Source organism: Trematomus bernacchii, unplaced genomic scaffold, assembly GCF_902827165.1.
Source record: "Trematomus bernacchii unplaced genomic scaffold, fTreBer1.1, whole genome shotgun sequence".
NCBI classification, from domain to species: Eukaryota; Metazoa; Chordata; class Actinopteri; order Perciformes; family Nototheniidae; genus Trematomus; species Trematomus bernacchii.
Genome location: NW_022987720.1, coordinates 11628159 through 11647897, shown reverse-complemented (window position 1 = coordinate 11647897; position 19739 = coordinate 11628159).

Sequence of the window (19739 nt, the reverse complement as noted above, 5' to 3'; positions counted from 1 at the left end):
CCTGTATGTAAAGCAGATGAAGACAAGAGAGATGCAGCCCGCCTTTCCAGGAATCACAGGGGATTTAAAAATGTTTCATGCATTTCTGTTCATTCGCTCTGTGTAAACAGCAGAATTCTCGCGGCACGATCTATTGTTCACTTACGTGCATGGAGGTGAGAAATTACTGTCGGGGCCACAACTGCTGCTTTTTCCCATCTCTTTTAAGCCTTTGCTAGCTCTTGGAAAAAAAGGAACTAAAATAGAAAAAGTGAATCACAAATTAAATACTAGAGAATAAAAGAAAGGATTAAGCTTTGGACAAACCGTAGGAAACTGAACTAAGGATGAAAAAACGTGTGTAACATCTAATACCAATATATTATAATACAATTAATATGTGTGCCAATTCAGTACAGCAACAAAAATCCACGTATAAACATGTTGTGAGGGACAGGGACTGTTCCTCAGCATGTCAAATTATCTGTGTTCATTATTGTTTGAGATGCTGTGAGAGACAAACCCCACTCTATGATGTGAATCCTGTGTTATAGCTTTACTATTGTGAGCAGTGGGGGTGGTCCCAGCAGCAGAGGCTGATGTATTATTCACATGCGTCTGACTCTGTGTTGTAAGACGGTGTGGGGCTCTACTGAAGGTCAGAGGCCCAGCGATGTTATGCCTCCCCGTGCTGTCAGGGCTCACTATATGCTCAGACCGTACTCCCCAATCTCCACCGGCAGGGGTCAGTGACCTTTTCCCAGGATTATGTGAGGGGGGAGGGGGTCGCTCTCTTGGATCCTCTATGGGCATCGTTATCTGGTGTCCCTCCGATGAGGCTGAAAGATTTTCATTTTAAAAGGATTTGTGCCATTCGTTTGAAAATACATACAATACAGAATCCATTCTCATTTCATTCTCTGAAGATTGCATTCTTGCCAATTAAATTATTTTGGAAATGTAAGGATGTTTGACAAATTGAGAAAGGGTGTTCCAAACACCTTCACCCCACTCTGTATTATATTTCTTTGTATTCTCCCTGCATAACCTTGTTTTCTATTTGAATTTGCATGATTTGACAAGCCTGAAATGTAAGATTTCCATTGCCAGCGCCTGCTTGTGTGTTATTTGTTGAGCATAAATATAGAACTTAAACTTGAAAATGTCTTTCTATTTGTATTCTAAGCTCCGCAAATTACACAAAAAATGTATTGTATTCATATTTGACCAAATGTCAAGTCATGACTGTAATGTAATTGTTTGTTTTACATGTACAAGTAAATTCTCTACAATTTGATCCTTTAATGAAAAATGCATCCTCAACAACATTATTTTGCAAATCTAATGCTATTCTAAAGACATTCAATACAGTTATATAAAAAGATCTCGAAATGTTCTTGAGCTTTGGGACACATTTTTCTTTGGAGTTGCCTGATTTTCTATGGAGGATTGTATGATCAAATGCTTGAATGGACTTGGGAAGATTGCTTCTTCAACTGCTGGTCAAATATCACCATTCATCCCACGCTGTAAAAATCTGCATTATTGTTTATTTCTAATTGGACACGCTCTTTTCTCCCTGAAAAAATACCATAACCATTAGCACCTTGTGTTTGTCTTTGATGTAAAGCGAATTGATTGTGTTTAATAATACACATAAATGACATTTACTTTGAAGTGAACAGTTTTAAATGTTATGCCTGTACAAATAAGAGTCTGTCTTGATCTGTTGATTAGCATTTCCACTGTGTATTACTTTGTGCTGTAAACAATTTGTTTGATTTGTAATACCATGATTCCATTTGAACCTGTGCTTGTCTCAGCGGTGCTGTAACAGAGGCTCCCAGCAGCCGCACAGGGCAGCAGGGCAGCAGGGCAGCACGGACCGTGACTGTTAGCAGCGTGTTCCCATGGGCCTGCGCAGGCTCAACCACCGGGACACCGCAGGAGGGATGTAATCACCACCATTACGCTCCAGGTGCTGCTGAAATAAAAGATGGGAACAAGCCTCCAGTGGTGTTGCCATGGATCAGAATCCAATTAAACACTGTTTAGCTCGACACATCGTAGCCTGTTGACTCATGAAATTAATGTATTGTTGTGGCACAAAGAAACTGTTGCAACAGAGAGTGTAGCATGACCTGAAGCAGGGCTCATTCAAACCTCTGCAGCTTCGTTTCTATCTGATGTAAATTTCATTAGGCAATGAAAGTGTCAGACAGAAGACACTGTGTATGCAATTTCCCAATGTTTTGGCACTACTCAGTTTTAAAGGTCATCTTTTTGTCTTACCTGTTGCACTATTTATCAGTCTGGATTGTTTAGGTGTGAGTTGCCCAGTGTTGGAAATATTGCCCGTATATATGTATGCCTTTTCTCCAATATTATGAAACTTATGGTGCTTTCCCTTAGAGGCTCAGAGCGGCAAAAACATACCTTAAAAAGACTAAACAGCAGTTACTCTTACATAAATCATCAATTGTGACAAACAATTGATTCTCAGACCTTGTTGTGTGCATTTTCATGTTGGAACTATTTTATTGTACCGTATCATTGGGCAGAAGGCAACAAAACCAACTGGTTTATAAATAATACTCCAGGTGTTTCAGGGTGTTCTGTCCCTTTAAGCCTTCACACAAACACATGTCACTACCGAATGCAGTGTCACGTTATCCCCAAGGCAATTTATGCACGCATTAAAAGCTAGTGGAGGTTAAGGGCTTGGTACATACCTTGGGAACTTGGTAATGGAAATTGGAAATGCCCTGAAGAGGTAACAAATGAGAGGTGTTAAGTTAAATGTCCTGTGAAATCATCAGGAGATCTGAAACAAGCTGCATTTACAGCCTCTGGGAGGTTTCCACAGACAATTATGTTGGGCACACCCGGCCCCCAGCTCAGTGTGACTACAGGTCAGAGGCACGGGGCCGCTCACTTACAGATGTTGCTGGTGAGTCAGAGTCAGGGATGACAGAGCCGTCTCCTGGGTCACTGGGAAGAGACATGGGCTGGCCAGCGTGGTGTTCCTCCACAGAGCGGTGTTAGTGGAGCGCTATCGCCTGTTCGCTCCAAGCAGGTGCTCAGTTCCAGTGGCTTAATGTGGGACGCCAGAGTGCAGGCAGTCCGTCAAAACCACTTTGGATCAAATTAATGCAGCCAGGTGGGCCTCTGCAGTGGGGGCTCAGGTGACACCTGCTACTTCCCTTTAATTAGAGCTCAAACAGCTGTTTCAGGATAGACAGAGAGGGAGAGGGTCCCCGGGATAGTCTGCTGCCTCTCTCACCGCTTGATCCTGGTCACATTTGATTATTGCTGCAAGTTGTGGGTAATGCCTATACAGGAATCAATACCTGGCAGAGGGGGAATATTAGTTTTCTTCCAAATAAAAAGTCATAATGACATTGTATGTGTTTGCCTCGAGTCTCGCTCAGAGCATGTATGAGAAGAGTATGGCACAAAAAAAGACATTTCTGACAAAAATGACTCACTTGCTAAGCAAGGTGATGATGAAAGTAGAGACAGCCTTCACCTCGTTATTCTAGTACTGTGAGGAATCTTCAGGGGGCTGCGAGCTCTGAGGGTAGTTTAGCTCGCTTTGATCTTTCTTGGATGCAGTAATAAGCATAGTGCAGATGAAGAGAGAGGGTATCCATCTAGAAATATGATTTCCCTTTGGTTCTTTAACAAGGCTAAAAAGAGGTGGGTGGTCAGCTCCAGGGGCTCTGCTGGAAACTCTAAGCTCCTCACAAGAGTGTAGCTCATAAATACGACTGCAGGATCTGAACAAAGTGTTATTACTCCAAATGTTCGAGAAGCCCCTGGAGCTGGGGATCCTGTAAATCATTACTAAAGCTGCATGCCCCCCCACTGTGTGGAGGTCTGCAGATCACAAAGTGGAGAAGATGTGCCGTAAACCTACGCAAGGAGATGACAGAACATTTCTAAATCTGCCGATAAACAGCATGCTTCTGAGGAGAGAAAATAATTAATGACACTGGTTTCATGATAAATCTCTCTTCATACATATGCAAATGTACAGGATATGCATTTTTAATACTGATGATAACAGTGTACACTCATCCAGGGGTTTGAGGTTTAGAATTAAAAGAGATCTTTTAAATATCTTAAAACACTTTCCTTTGACAAACCTGAATGGCCGTTCCCTCCAGTTAACAGTTCAGAGGTCAGTCTCACATAAGAGGTCCGTTAACCAGCAGAGAGCAGCATTGTGGCAGCAAAGCCCTCCCCTATCACCGCTTTATAATTACATATGCAAAGAGGAACACGGAGATAGTCGTGTCTATCATGCTTTCTCTGTTGACAGTGTTTTGACTCCAAAGGCTTTTCATCAGGTCAGATTCATAAATTACTTTTAACAACGTTACAGAGAGGCTGCAAAACAGAGATAAGACTTCAACCTCATGTCAAGAGTCAGAATATTATTACTATTATACACTACACGCTAAAGAAGAATGATTACTTTAAGTAAATGAATAGTTGTGTCTCGACCCAGAATAAAAAGAACTCCTAAAACAATGGAATAACTCTATTTTCCTTAACTTTGATTTAAAGGGGCCTTATGCTTTCCCCCCTTTCCTGTAGTGTGTTATATAGGTTTTTATGCATGTAAATAGTCTTCAAAGGCTGAAACCCAAAGGGAGATTCTCATCGTGACATAGAGACATAGTGATGTCACTACACTCGCACTTCTATTGGCTAGCGCTCCAACATGTTGTACGTGATAGGCTAAGGGGCGGGACATCTCATTATATATCAGAACAGAGCCTGCCAACTAACCAACCAGAGCAGACTCGGCTCTGGTTTCAGACAGAGGGTGAAAAGAGATGATGCAGCATGTAAGCCTATCACAGTAGAGGCATGACATACAAATATAAACCTAAAAATGAGCATAAAAAGGCCTCTTTAAGAAAATGCATGTCAAATCTATGTTTTTGTATACCTTTTACAAGTACAACAAATGATGCTTTAATATTTTGTTGCACTGCGTAATGGCTCACAAAGGGAAAAGAAGACCGGAAAGACGTCCAGAATTGAAAAAGAACATGCACAAAAACATACATAACTGCGAATACACCTGAGCGGAAAATGCCTTTTGGCGGTTTGTGAAGAAATAAAAGCTGTGGGTGTCTGACCTTGGCACACGCTACCATCTTCAAACTGGGTCAGCAGCAGTCACCTCCACTTGTGAAAAGGAGTCTATTCTATGTGCGCAAGATGAAATCTTATACGGGCGAATGCATCCGCAGAGCTGTGTGTCAGTGTATGGGAGGGTACATGCTCGCACTTGTTTGCAGTGAAAGGAAGAAGATGGTTAATTTCCATGGCACCTGTGACCTGCAACAGTTCCTGTCACAAACAACTGCCTGTGTAAATAAGGAGGGAGAGAAGAAGATGCTTCCTGGCAGGGTCTTGTTATTTCAGTCCCAACAGTCTTTGGGTATGCAGGGCTGCTCTGCCAAGTTGTCATCTCATGGTATTGATTTAGGAAACCTCAGGAGGTGATTGATGATTTTGTCCTCTGCAATGAGCTTTCATTGGCTCTCTGTTCAGCTCGGCAAATTTGACTGAGATGCTAAGGAACATTTTAATAACAGTCATTATGTTTTCAAAGCAGGGGTAGGATCGACCGGAGGCCACACAATACATTATAATCATGATACTTAAAGGTAGGGTAGGTAAGTTTGAGAAACCAGCTCGAGATCGCTAGAATTTGAAAATACACAACCGGAGAAAATCTGCCACTTCCTTATAGAGCCCCTCCTCCAACACACACGAACGCGCACATGACCAATGAGGGTTTTTTTTCACACCCCTGATGCACATTAATGTATTTCTCTGTTTTACTCTGAATTCTTGCCAATCCCACTAACCTAATCAAACAATGAAAACAAATCCAGCAGCTATTGGACTCAAAAAGACAATTGTTACCGAAAGGCTGAAATTATATTTGCAATATTATCAGTTTGCTTAACAAAAGATTGATAAATGCACAAATATACATTACCTTCATTTTATTGTATCTGGAGTGCTCGGCGGGAGCAATGTAAAGTATTTCAGTATTTTACCACATGCCTCTCCGATACACAGACACATCCCTGAACATGCCCGAGGGCTCCGATCACACCCAGCTGTCAGGTGGGTGTGATCCATCATCCAAGTTCTGTGTTCACATTTTGACACTTTGACCCCTCTGAATAAACCTTTAATATGTTTGAATACGTTGGATATTCATAGTTTTTGTGTTGGGATGAATTATTTTCAACAGCGACACACACATTGTGGCACGTTGTTCTTTTCTTGCCCTTCATCCTAACACAGCCGACTTTTACAGATTTCCCATTACAGATTTTCCTCTCCTCTTTACCCTTCATCAAAAGCAAATTGTGATCTATTCCCAAGTCCAGATAAAAAAAAACAAAGCTGTATTACTGGTAACCTTGGAAACTGCAGCCTTGTTTGAAGTGGCTACAGCTCCGGTTCTTTAAAATATAAAATCATTCAACCACCAACAACCTTCATGTATTATGTAATAAATTATCGTTGCTTGTGTTCTTGAGGCAGATTAGGACACTGTGACATGAAATACTGGGAACACCATGAAACACCTTGAACACCTTTAATTGAATGTTTATGATAAGATGTAATACTCTTCTTGCATATAATGTATTCTCTGAAAAATCAGCTAAAAGAGGAATCAATTCATGTATAAAATAATAATTTAGATACACAGCTGAACTGTCCTTCATAAACTCATTTCCTTTTAAATCAAAAACCCGACAAATTTAATGAGTTTTTGACATTGACCATTTCAAAAACTGTTCAGCATTTTAAGTGGTTTGATAACTTTTCAGTATGACATTCATGATATAATTTCCTTTCCAAAAATGAAATGTTATCAACGATATTCACAACACTCTTTTTTTGCAGCAAGTGAAGAGGATGCAGCAGTCCTTACAGTAATCAATAACAGACTTTGTGGACTTAATCCAGCGAAGAGAGTTAAAATGTGAGTGGGAAGACCCTTTGATTCTCTGTCTGGCCACAGACAACATTTCCCGCTGCCATATTTTCTGCTGTTAAGACACTGAAATGAATCCTTTACTTGTAGGATGTGTGCGATTATGCTGGAGGCGAATCTGGCAACCTTCAAAACTTTGTGTTTGAGCTTGGATAGACTACGGTCTATTTGGTGTAACTGGTGTAATGAACTTAAGCCTCTCTCCTTACATGCCCTCTAATCTTGATACTAATGCCGAGTAAAACATAGAAATATTGTGATTGGTTATATAATAGCAGACTGTAGCCTGTGTCAACATTTGGAAATCAAATCAAATCAAGTTTTATTTATATAGCACATTTTTAAAACGATTTTTGGTCGAGCCAAAGTGCTGTACATGCAATAAAAACACTTTACTACAATAGCAAACAGAAGACAACAAATTACAACAGCAAAAATAAAAATCACACACAGGGAAAATGTATTTATTTATTCCGATCGGTCTGTGACTCCTTTTCAAAAAAGAAGAAAACATGAAGTTATTATGAATGAGCACAGGCAAAAATAATATATATTTTAGAATTCCCCTATGACTCTCTTATTACAATTTAATTTGGAGACCCTCCAACTCAGCTTGATTTCAGCTGGAAGTGATGAGTTCAATTTTGGGGGGAAAATAAACAGTACATGCTTCCTCAGAGAAAACAGAAGCATGATTGTTTTCGCAATAAGTCCCTACAAGAGAGATTTGGCTCAAAAATAAAACGTGTCAACTTTCCGAACACAGTATCACAAACAAACAAAACAAAAAACATATTATTTAAACATCTATGCCAAACTATGGAAGATAATTAATGCCAACATTCTGATCTCAGAACAATTCTCTTCCCCACTTTTGTTCATATCTCACAATTATTTTTTACATGTGGCCCTCATCATCTTAGATACCAAACTGTATAATAATTGTAATGGATGTTTACCTAATGTGCTGAGCAAAAACAAAGGTTTCTGTAAGTGCACTGCACAAAATACTTTTATGGTCACTGCTGTGTCATATTCAGGAATTAAGGTACAGCAGACATAAATATATATTTTTTAAAGTAAGTGATTTCCTTCATCAGCTGCGCACTTAAGTTTTCAAATGTTACCCAAACAGTATTATTATGGGATTGTTCTTTTTTAATGGAATTTGTTGAAAATAAAAAATATATAAAGTTGCACCTACCATATTTTTTTACCTTTTTGAATACTTTGTGTGACATTTACTGCAAAATAGCTTAGTTCATGTTTTTTTCCTCAATGTATCCTTTTTGCATAATAAATTGTACGCTGGCAGACAGGTGCTAACGCGCTACAACGGGCCGAAACATTTCCATAAGAAATGCGGATGTCTCATCAAGTTGGTGAATGTTTTCTAAATGCTGCGCATGTGTTTTCAAGTTGGTGTAGATGTTTCTTAATTAACATGTGTTTTGTCACATTTGTGTTTTAATATTTGCATCGTTTTTTAACCTGTTAAGCACCAAGCCTGTTTTTCATGTTTCAGACTCGAAAATGACATGCCCAAAACAAATGACTACAACTTAACTTCTAAAAGGGTTATATGAATAATTTCTTTTATCAAAGCAAGGTTACATCTGTGAGTTGGATGTAGAAGTGTCAGAATCAATATAAATGTTTTTTATTTTAAAGAAAATTCAGATTTTACATAGTAAAAAACTGTAAATTATAGTGTCCGTCCAAAAATTATTTTTTACAGATAGTGAAAACTACCCTTGGATGATGGGTTAGTAGACTAAAAGCTTTAGGAATCCAAAGTACAACATATAATAAGTACCCTGTATCAAGATTGATGCAAAACAAGTGACATTTGACCTTTTTAGAGAGGTTTAGCCAAAACCACCCCACCTTTGAGGTGATTTGGGTGAAAATGTTTTTTTTTCCATATCTCTGGCCCCCCTTGGTCGATTTGGATGGTTGACACCTCTTTCTGACCGTTAGAGCCAATAGAATCGAAGGGGGAGGCTCACACACACACACATTGTGAAGAGAAAAGGTGGGGGCTGCGCGCATGTAAATGTGCAGCAGAGTGAAGCTTTTTCTAGCTCTGGCATTTGGAAACGAAAAAGCAGTTTTATTGCTTATGGATTATCAGAAATAATTTCAAAGAGGGCACAGATACATTGGATGAACCTATGGATTAACTGCAGCATCGTTTTTTTATCGTTTTAATGCCATTGAAGACCAGTTTTGACCAAGGTAAGCCATGTTAGCGTTTCTAGCTACTTAGCTCCACATCTTATGATGTACGCTTTCGTTTATAGCGTCGCAAATGTTTATCACTGAGTGTTGAGGTGGGCACCACTAGATTCAGTGTCTCCAGGACACCAAAAACGAGTGGTTGGTTGTGCATCTAGGATAAGTAATAAGGGAGTTATTGTGAGTTTAAGTGCCGTTTTAGGTTACATTGTTTCGCTCGTGGATAATTCAGAGGCTGAGTGTTAGCATTGTGGGTTTTTTTGGAAAAAAAAATTAAAAAGATCAGTTAGCTGAGTTTCTTCCCGTGACATGGATATAAAACATTCATAGTTTTATTAAATATTAAGATTCCTTAGACGTTGTTTCCTGCAAATGACGCGTTTATCCGCCCGGTACCGGGCGGATGGTGCGTAACAGGTTAAACTGCAGTGCGGAAATGTTGTTGGCCGTTGCAGCGCGTTTGCACCTGTTGGCCACCGTAAAATTGGCCTTAAAGGAGACATGTCATGGCCATTTCCACTGATCGTAATTCCATTGTTGAGGTCTACTAGAATACATTTATATTGTGCAATTTTCCAAACTCACATTGGTTTCTCATACAGCATCTCTGTAAACTACGTATATTCACTGAATTTCACTCTCTGCCTTTAACGGCTCGTTGTAGCTCCAAAAGCTCCAGCCCCCACCCTCCCTGTGAGCACAGTGTGCTCTGATTGGTCGGGACGTTGTGAATCGTGCTGAGCTCCGTGGAGGTGTTGTTTCCTTGTTTAGGATACATAGCGAAACACAGCCAAACACAAACACAGCCAAACTCATCCTGAGCACACACAAACTCACAGCCGAAGTAAAAACAATAAGTGTGGCTTGATATTGAGTAAGAAAAAGGTTGATAAACGCTGTGAGAATGGGTCTGCAGAGAGAATTTCACTGCGATCCCAACTGTCTGTTATCAGCCTGCAGCCAGGGAGGAGAAATCAGCAGAGCTGCCTGCACTGAGTGTGTGTGAGGAAGTCCGTGGATTGGTCAATTTGGACCAATCAGCGGGGGCTTAACGTAACGGCTCCGCAGACGTAACGTAACGGCTCCACGGATTGGTCCATTTCGGGTAAGGGGTTACGTCACCCCGTACCCGGAAGAATCAAATGGACAATGACGTATCTCCAACGAGGCGTTTTGGGGAGGTGTTAGAGTTTTACTCGCTACAGGGTGTACTTTGAGGGTTTTGACTCTGCAGACCGTTTACATGCATAAAAACCTTCATAACACACAAGGGGACGGGTAATAACCGGAAAAGCATGACATGTGTCCTTTAAAACTACAAAAGTCAGACTCAGCATCCTCTCCTTACCTCATCCACACCTTGAATATTCTTATCCAACATACAGACTTCATATATTATTTACACCGCAACCTAGTGAACCAACTCCACAGAAGTGATCAGAGGATTTCCCCGCCTCTCCTCCCATTCATAAGCTTTGCATTGTTGCCACACATTTCATTATTTTTCTCCTGGAGTACAGTACACGAGGGCATGATTACCTCTCTACCTTTGTGATGGAGACATTTCCTCCCTGACTCGGGGTCCCTTCATGCTTTCATTACAGCGGCGCCATACATCTTCTCTGTATCCTGATGGTGTTCGGGGAGTGCATCAAGCATCTGGGGAAGCATGCAGACATACTACACTGCATCATTTGTGGCAACCTATCAACACCAGCCTCACCTTTTTAATTCTGATTTAGAGGGAGCAGCGAGCGGTTGAGCGGAGGTGCTGATGATACAATCCCCTTCACGCCGGGGCCTACGGAACAAAAGAGACCATGGAGACCGGCTCTCCTCCAAGAGACACATGAATCATCTCTGACAAGGCTCCTCCTTCTGCAGTGTAGCCGCCATGAATTATCTACCTCTGTAAAGGCCTTGATCAATTAGTGAATCTCTCAACTGAGGCCCTCAATTAACAAGGTGATTCCCCATGCTGCTGGCTCCTAACATGTTGTGCATTACTTGACGCTGCCAATTAAAGCTGCGCCACAGCTCTCAAAGCCCATACGCGTATGTATACTGAGGGATTCATCCATAACCACTCTGTGTGTGTGTGTGTGTGTGTGTATGTGTGTGTGTGTGTGTGTGTGTGTGTGTGTGTGTGTGTGTGTGTGTGTGTGTGTGTGTGTGTGTGTGTGTGAAGCTGAAAATGAGGGGGTAGAAAGCATCTTTCATATATTGATGTGCTCAGGGATGCTGTTAGAGAATTGATTTTGTTATAAATTCAGACAGAAGGTGCCAATCACCTGTGTTGGCAGCCAAAAACACCCAGTCTGAACAGAATTTGAAACGAAAGCAGGGGTAAAAGGAGATGTCTGCGGGTTCAAACTGAATACAGATTGGCACTGGGATGTGAGGGCCCCCAGTGCTCCACAGCATACCACTACCCTAAGTCCACTCCAATAGGCCGCTGTGTGTGTCAGGGGGACTGTGGTGCGTGAGGCTGGCTGTAATTGGAGCAATCTGTTCCCTTGGCCTGGAGCTGCTGAGGCTGTTACATGTTTGAAGTCATAACCCTGGCAAGATGTCCTCCATTTCCCACCGCTGGTGACCTGTGCCGCTGCCTGTTTGAGAATCTCCAACCGCTGCATGCTCCTCACTGCACCTAAACGCACTTTGACATTTGCTCATGTGCAATTGCCAGTTTGCTGCCGTCATGTGTCTATGCTTGGTCTATCACAATTCCTGTTTCTGCCTGTGAATTAGAAAGATCATTTCAAGAAGTACAGTAGATGCTAGAGAGATTGAATCCATGTGTGTTTAGTTCTTTCTGTTTTCTGACACTAAACATGATGTGACGCTTTCTTGAAGGTTGTATGTAAGAAGTGGATGTAGCCACCGTTATGTAACCCGTTGTTTTGAAGACTACGGTTTTGAAGACTACAGTTTTGAAGACTACAGTTTTGAAGACTACGGTTTTGAAGCCTCAAGTCAGATTTCTATTTTTCAATATGAACCTTATTGCTGTTACATTGTATTGCATTTACTTTAAATTAAAAAGACATATTTCACACCTCTCAACGTTCATAAATGAATCAAATAAGAATGTTCAGGCTTGTCTCATCTGCATATTGTAGGTGTCATTTGTTTGCTTTCACTTCCCTTAGCACAGCGGTGGCAAAGCGTGAGAGGATGTGGAGGGAAAATGTCCAGCAGGTCTCAGGTGATCTCTAAAGAAGTGCTCACCCGTAATAGAACAACTGTGTTCCCCTTCAGCTCGAGAGCACAACACATGAATGGCCACTCAAATCCCGCATTAATATTGGAGTTGATAGACTCCGATCAAAGCTGCTGGGCCAGATGCATTACATTTCTTGGCTCATTGGAATCGCTTTTTCCTCCCACTTTATCCTTTTTTCAAATTAGACATGCTTTGTTGGAGGAGTGTCTTCCTCTGAAGAGAGATGAGGGCTGAAGTTCTTTTCCAGAGCCGACGACTCCACAATCCTGCTAACACTGTTATGCACCTGCCTTTATCTTAAGTGGTTTGGATTCTTTGAAAATACGAGAATGCTATTTGAGGTAATGGCTATAGCTCTGGACCCTCATTCTGCTCCTTCAAATAAACTAGTAAGACGAATCCAACCTAGATATGTTTGTCCTATCCGTGTCAGTCGCAGTGATCCATAGGGTGCCTGAGCAAATCAATTAATTTTTTTAATTGCATCAAAATCTTTTCTTACTCCATCTTGTGGTAAGATGTCATGCTGTGGGGCTGTTTAATGTACAGGAATACTGCCACCTCGTCTTGCATTAATACATTCATAGCAGTTGACATCCGTATGGCTCCATGTGAGGCCATCTCAATCATTTTGTGCATGTATTCCTGCGGGTCCTGAATTTCCCCTGACAGCCTGCGTAATTGCAGGACTCCTGTGGGTCAGGCAGGTCCTGATAAAACCTGATAAATGTGATGAGAATAATTAAATGTAATTAGCACAGTACTGCTTTGAGGTATATACACAGTTGCCCTAAATTAGGACATCCCTGATGCTCTGCCTTATATCCACCTAGTCTTATGCACAGTAACTTCACAAATAACACAAATACATTTTCTATTAACCAAACCATGTTTCATGCATTAACAAATGTTAAGGTCAAAGAAAGTGTTAATATCTTCTGCGTACACTCACAGCCTGTAGTACATAGTGCCTTACATAACACTATCAAATAATGAGGCATATAGTGGCCTCCTGGAAGTATGTTTTTTCAGGATAATTTAATAATGTTTTCCTCTGCCCTGGTTTTCATAATGAGAATTGTGTCCGGATGGATATTGTTTGCTTACTCTGTTGTCATAGAAGAGAACACAAGTTAAACCATGTTTTGTTTGAGGTTACGGCAGCATTACATGTCTATTTTTATCCACTCTATACACATAGAAGATACTTAATAAAAAGTAAATAAATACCACATTTCCATACAATTAACTGCCATGCATATGTTCTCCTTTTCTTTCATTTACTGAATATATTACCTCCAACTGTGTAAGACAACAGCATTTATTTCACAGTGGAACATTGACAATGACATTCGTAATTTTTGAGTCTCATGCTGTGCCAGTTAATGCGTAATATCTAGGAGATCATGACAATCATTGTGAATGTTCCATGTGCCATATATCTGAAAACTCATACCACAAGGATTGGATATTTTAAAGAGCACATAACATGCTAATTTTCATTTCATTTGATTCTTGTATTATGGTTTCTACTAGAACACAGTTGCGTGCTTTTTATTATTTTTCTCATACTATCTGTCTGAATCTTCCTATATTCACCCTCGGTTTAATAGCCTGTCACTTTAAGGCCCTCTCCCGAAAAAACCCAGTCTGCTCTCATTGGCTCACGAGAAAAATATGTTGCAACTAGCAGAGGTTGTTCTCACATTTTGGTTGCAGATACTCAAATATGGGGCGTATATATATTCGAATGAGCCTGCATGTGACACAGGAAAGGGAGCCACATCTGAATGTCTTGTTGAATACGTTTCTGGCAGCACAAAAACTGTCTGGGATGTCTTATTTCAGTGTTTGGAATACACTTGAGATAACCAAATGTATATGCACACACTTACAGAGGATTTAAAACAATTTACTTTTTCAACACACAACCAGAAATGACAAGTTTTGGATCAAGTGATTTTTTAGGACACAACTTTACAAATGGGCATAATCAAACAGGTGCATTCTTAATCAGCACAGTTCAGGGCAATCAACTTTATAATTACATTCCATTTCCATTAAATGAATGTAGTATGAATGGTAATTAATTGTAAAGATTATGTTAAAATAGGGGAACCAAAATCTGGAAACCAGAATGTAAGCTAACTGAAGCTTTAATTTGTGTATGTATATTTCCATTTACTACAGGATAATATAATATGATATACACTTTATTGTCAAAATGGGAGAATCTCTCATTGAGTTGTTTCCCCTTTTTTCTTCAGTGGTTATCTTTTTACTGAGTTTTTCTCGTGTGCTTTAGAGAGCTGGGGCAGGGTCGTGAACAGTTTCCGTTGTGAGCCCGTAAAGCCCATTGAGACATTTTATGTGATATTGAGCCGTACAATATAAACTTGACTTGACTTCACAAGGCTTTTCCTCTGGGTGCTGCAGTTTCCTCCTGCAGTCCAAAGACATACAGGTCAGGCTGACTGCAGCGTCTGACTTTCCCACATGTGCAGATGTTAGTGTGAAAGTGCTAGCCTGTGTTAACCTGTCCCAGGTGTGCCCCTGCCTTTCTCACAACATGTACAACCCCCTTTTTTCAGCCTGAATAAAAACAGGTATAGACAATGGATGGATGGATGGATGGATGGGGGGGTATGAGACTAATCGTTAATGTCCTCCCACTGTTGGAATCAGTCATTTGTCATGTAGCAGATGGTCAGACATAATGGATGAGGAATCTGTGAGCTGGAAAGCAAACACTCATTTGGTTTACAATGAAATGACTAACTAAATCCAACTCACCAAATCGCTGGTTCAGCTCATCAGACACGGTCTTTACGGGCATTGTCATTTTGACTAACACACCTCAGTGATGTTTTGTGAGACGAATAAATAATGCAGGATGTTCGTCAGCTATATCCAGCAGCCTGAGACACACAAGTCAAACTTAAACCCTGAACTTTTTTACAGGATCAGGTCATTTTTTCTAGGTGTTATGTATGCAACTAATTAACAATAGAAAACATACTTTAAATGAAAAGCCTACTGGTTTATGTTTTCTATTAAAATAATGAGGACATGGGGTTAATTAACATATCTGAGAATTGCAGAAATGCTGATAGGGAACATATCAGTAAAATGTACTTTGGCATAAAATATTATTTTGCAATAACATATCCAATATGACAAAAATGTTGTAGCTTCATTTGCCATGTTTGCATTATAAAGGGAATTTTAAATCTTATGTTTTTTTTTATATATATGCCCTTATGTAATATAGCTCACTTAAGTTATTTAAATCCTCCCATTTGTCCCCTAATGTCAACCCTTTTAATCTTCATGTTTATTAAGGATCTTCACTTACTGAAAGTTTGTTCAGTTTAACACTTCTACACCAGAACCTGATTTACTGACCGGGACTTATAATATATCTATTGCAAACATATCTATAAAGCTCAGAATTTGCTTAACACAACCAGTAATAGGCAGATAAAACCATAGTTAATTAAAGCAAGTTTATAGAAGGTTGGCCTTGCACTATATACTATGGGTTTAAGTACACTAAAATAGGATTTATATCTTCATAATATTATCCTGAACATGAATAAATCTTATAAAAGGATGAATCATTGTGCTGCTGGCAGAGGCCTGCCTTGAGCACAGAATCAGTCAGGTTTAGGAGCTCTCTTTCTGATTCCTGGGGTGTAAAGCTACTCTAATAGCTACCATCACCACACCTGCATACCAAAGAGACTCTCTTATTCATCCAAATTACTCTGCAGAGGAATCCAAAAAATATCACTCGCACAGTTCAAATTTGCAGTGAGTGATAAGCTAAATATGCCAACCAAAACATAACTGATTTATCAGTAATCCATTTAACAGGCCAGACAAGGTCCGAGGTGCGGATGCCATGACCAACGAGCCCCGGTAAGAAATGAGTGCTCACTCTCAACCTGTATCCTCTTCAGAAAAATCCAAATATGCACACTTCTGTGGTCTGTTTACATTTTGTTGGCATTTTAAATGGAAATTCTCACATTAAAACCCAGTCCCCATTTCTATCAGGTATGCACAAACCAGGATTAATGTTATTATAAGGTAAATAACCCTCATGGATTAAAGGTGGGGTAGGTAATTTGAGAAACCGGCTCGAGATACACTTTTTGTTATATTCCATGGAATGCTCTTAACATCCCGATAGCAATGAATATCTTAAGTGCTTTGAATATCTTAAGTGCTTTGACAAAAAATCCATTAAAAAATGTCATCTGTGGAAGCCGTAGTACTGTAAAAAGCACGACCAATCATTTTAGCCGGCCCGGCTAAAATAACTGGATGGCCTACCTGCCTGTCAGCCTTCCATCTGTGCACAAACTTATCTCGTGCCCTCATTGGTCATGTGCGCGTTCGTGTGTGTTGGAGGAGGGGCTCTGTAAGGAAGTGGCAGATTTGTTCCGGCTGTGTATTTTCAAATTCTAGCGCACTCGAGCTGGTTTCTCCAAAATTACCTACCCCACCTTTAAGTACAATTACTCTTATTTTGACATGCACATAAATATATAATGTGAGTGCTTGATTATATTTCTGTAATCCTAGTTTATGTAGTGCTTCCCGTTGTAAAGTAAAGCGTTACTATACATTCTGTATGATGATCACTAAATTATTTTTATTTTATGTGAAAAATGACCCTGAAACTATGCAATAATGATGAAGCTACATTACAGTGGCTGCCATTATGGGTATTCAATCATTTGAAAGTCACTTTATACTGTCCCTAACACTGAAGATGCTCTCTTCTCTCTTGGGTGCAGCTGTTGCAGGGTAATCTACAGAACACCAACACAACAATAAATACATATATATATTTAAACACAAGTAATTCGGCAGGTTGCAAGTATTATAATTTGTGTGAACATGAATTATGGGACCACACATTTTACTGACACCACATTCTAATGTTTATAATTTCTCTCTTGGCATCTAAAAAAAGTATTGTTTCAGTTACATTATCACAAGCTTATTCTAGCTTAGATTATAAATGCAATGTGTTACCTTAATATGCGACCTTGTATGGGATTAGTTTTGTTTCATAAAGATAAAGCAACACTTTCTCAGAATCAAGCAAGAGTTTAAGAGAAAAAAATAAAACTATAAGTTGCAAACAAATCATTTGGGTAATCATTAGGGCTGTCAAGTTAACGCGTTAATAACATCAATATGTTTTAAAAAATAAATAGAATCTGCTAATATTTATGGATAATATTAGGAATAGTGTGAACAGCTAGTTTACTTGTTAACATGTTAGGCTGTTGCCTTGGTTAAAGAGCCTGTTGCTGTTGTGTATTGCTTTGAATTATTTAAAACAAATATTATCTTCTTAAACAGGTATGGTAGTCAGGTGCATCACTTCCTAATGTTTATTGATATATTTAGAGGGAGGGGATGGCAAGGAATGCTTCAAAATTTAGATTAGATTAATTTCTACCATTTTTTTAATTCATGGTGGTTTCAGTAATCCCATGGTACTTGAGGACATAAGTAATCTAAATGACTAATGTCATCTTTATGACTTTCAGAAAGGACAGGAGACCAACAGGTGACTATCAACAGCATGATTATGACGTTAAATGTGTTGTTTTAGGAACATCCATTGTAAATACATGGAATTCAATAAACATTGAATAGCATGTCATGCAGTTTGTCTGTGCCTTTTCCTCCGTGTTGTCCTGGCATATAGTCTCCACCATGGTTTGCTGTGCTGCCTGGGGATGCTCCAATCGCTCAGAGAAAGGAGTAAGAATCAGAATGTACGGCTTCCCCACTGACACAGAGAGGAGGGAAAAATGGCTAGCTCAAGTCAGCAGGAGCAATTTAACAATCAAAACAGACAGCCGCAACAAAATATCTGAGGTAATCATATTCAAACACTGCATTTGCACTTTTTCACAAAACGAAGACCACACCATTGGGAAGCTTAATGTTTGGTTTAATACAAATAACAGGGAAAGGCTTGAAAAACTCTGAGAGTTGAGACTCAGGGTGCAGGGTGAGGGTCTCAGTGCAGGTATTCAGGCTCTATTGAATCCCCCTCTGGTTCTCCTCCACCTGTAACATCCCTGCTCCTCCACCTGTAACATCCTTGCTCCTCCACCTGTAACATCACTGCCCCTCCACCTGCCATACAGTAGGTTACTAATATACACTAACAAGATTACTTGTATAATATAGTGATAGAATACATGTTTAGTATGCTTACTTATATACAACAGTAGTATTAAATGTACCTTGTGTTTTCACTCTCACTTTGCCATCATTTCAAAATCAGCTGAGCTGCAACATAATACAGACAGGTAATAATCAACAGAATACACTAAAAACACTCACCCATAAATTACGTTTTTGTTTACTGTTTGGAAGTCTCAAATATGCACTCTAAATTAATATCAATAGCGATGTATCACACAAATAGCTCTCTTCCTTATTATTGTGTAACGTTAACTTTATTATACTAGCTTGTAGGCCTACTACTGGAGATCGTAATTTCTCCACCTCCACTCATTACAATCACACGTGCCCCAATGTTATATTTAACTAATATTATAATCCTCCACCAGGGGCGGACTGGGACTACAAATTAGCCCGGGACTCTCGACCGGCCCACTTCGGTACCGCCGGCCCACCTCGGTAAGTTATCAACGGGGGGGGGGGGGGGGGGGGGGGGGGCGCTAGTGAGTTAACCGACCGGCCCACCTCGTCCGACCGGCCCACTTCAGTACCGGCCCATCGGGATTCGTCCCGAACGTCCCGATGGCCAGTCCGCCCCTGAGGAGAACGGATTAATAGCTGTTCATGGTTAACGTGTGTTGCTAACTTTATCCGGTATCCTAGCCTAATCTGTTATCTGTAAACGTTCCCTAAATCTACTGATTTAGGGATAATCCACTAACATCCTTTAATACACATGTTCATTTGACTCAGATGTGCTGATCATATCCGCAATATAAATCTTTAAACGTCTTCTTACCTTTAAAAGTCCATCACGAACGGTCTATTATGCTGCAATAGTTCCCCGGAAGTCAGCGGCAAGCTAACTTCCGGGGAACTATTGACGGCTACACGATCCGTCATTGCTGTAAAAAAACTGGTCCATAGAGTGGCGAAGTCCCTCCCCTTCCGGTGGACCTCCATGGGACCTTATTTCGGAAAAATTATGTATTGAAGTCAATGGAGAGAGAAAGATTATCTTTCGATCCCGTTTGAATT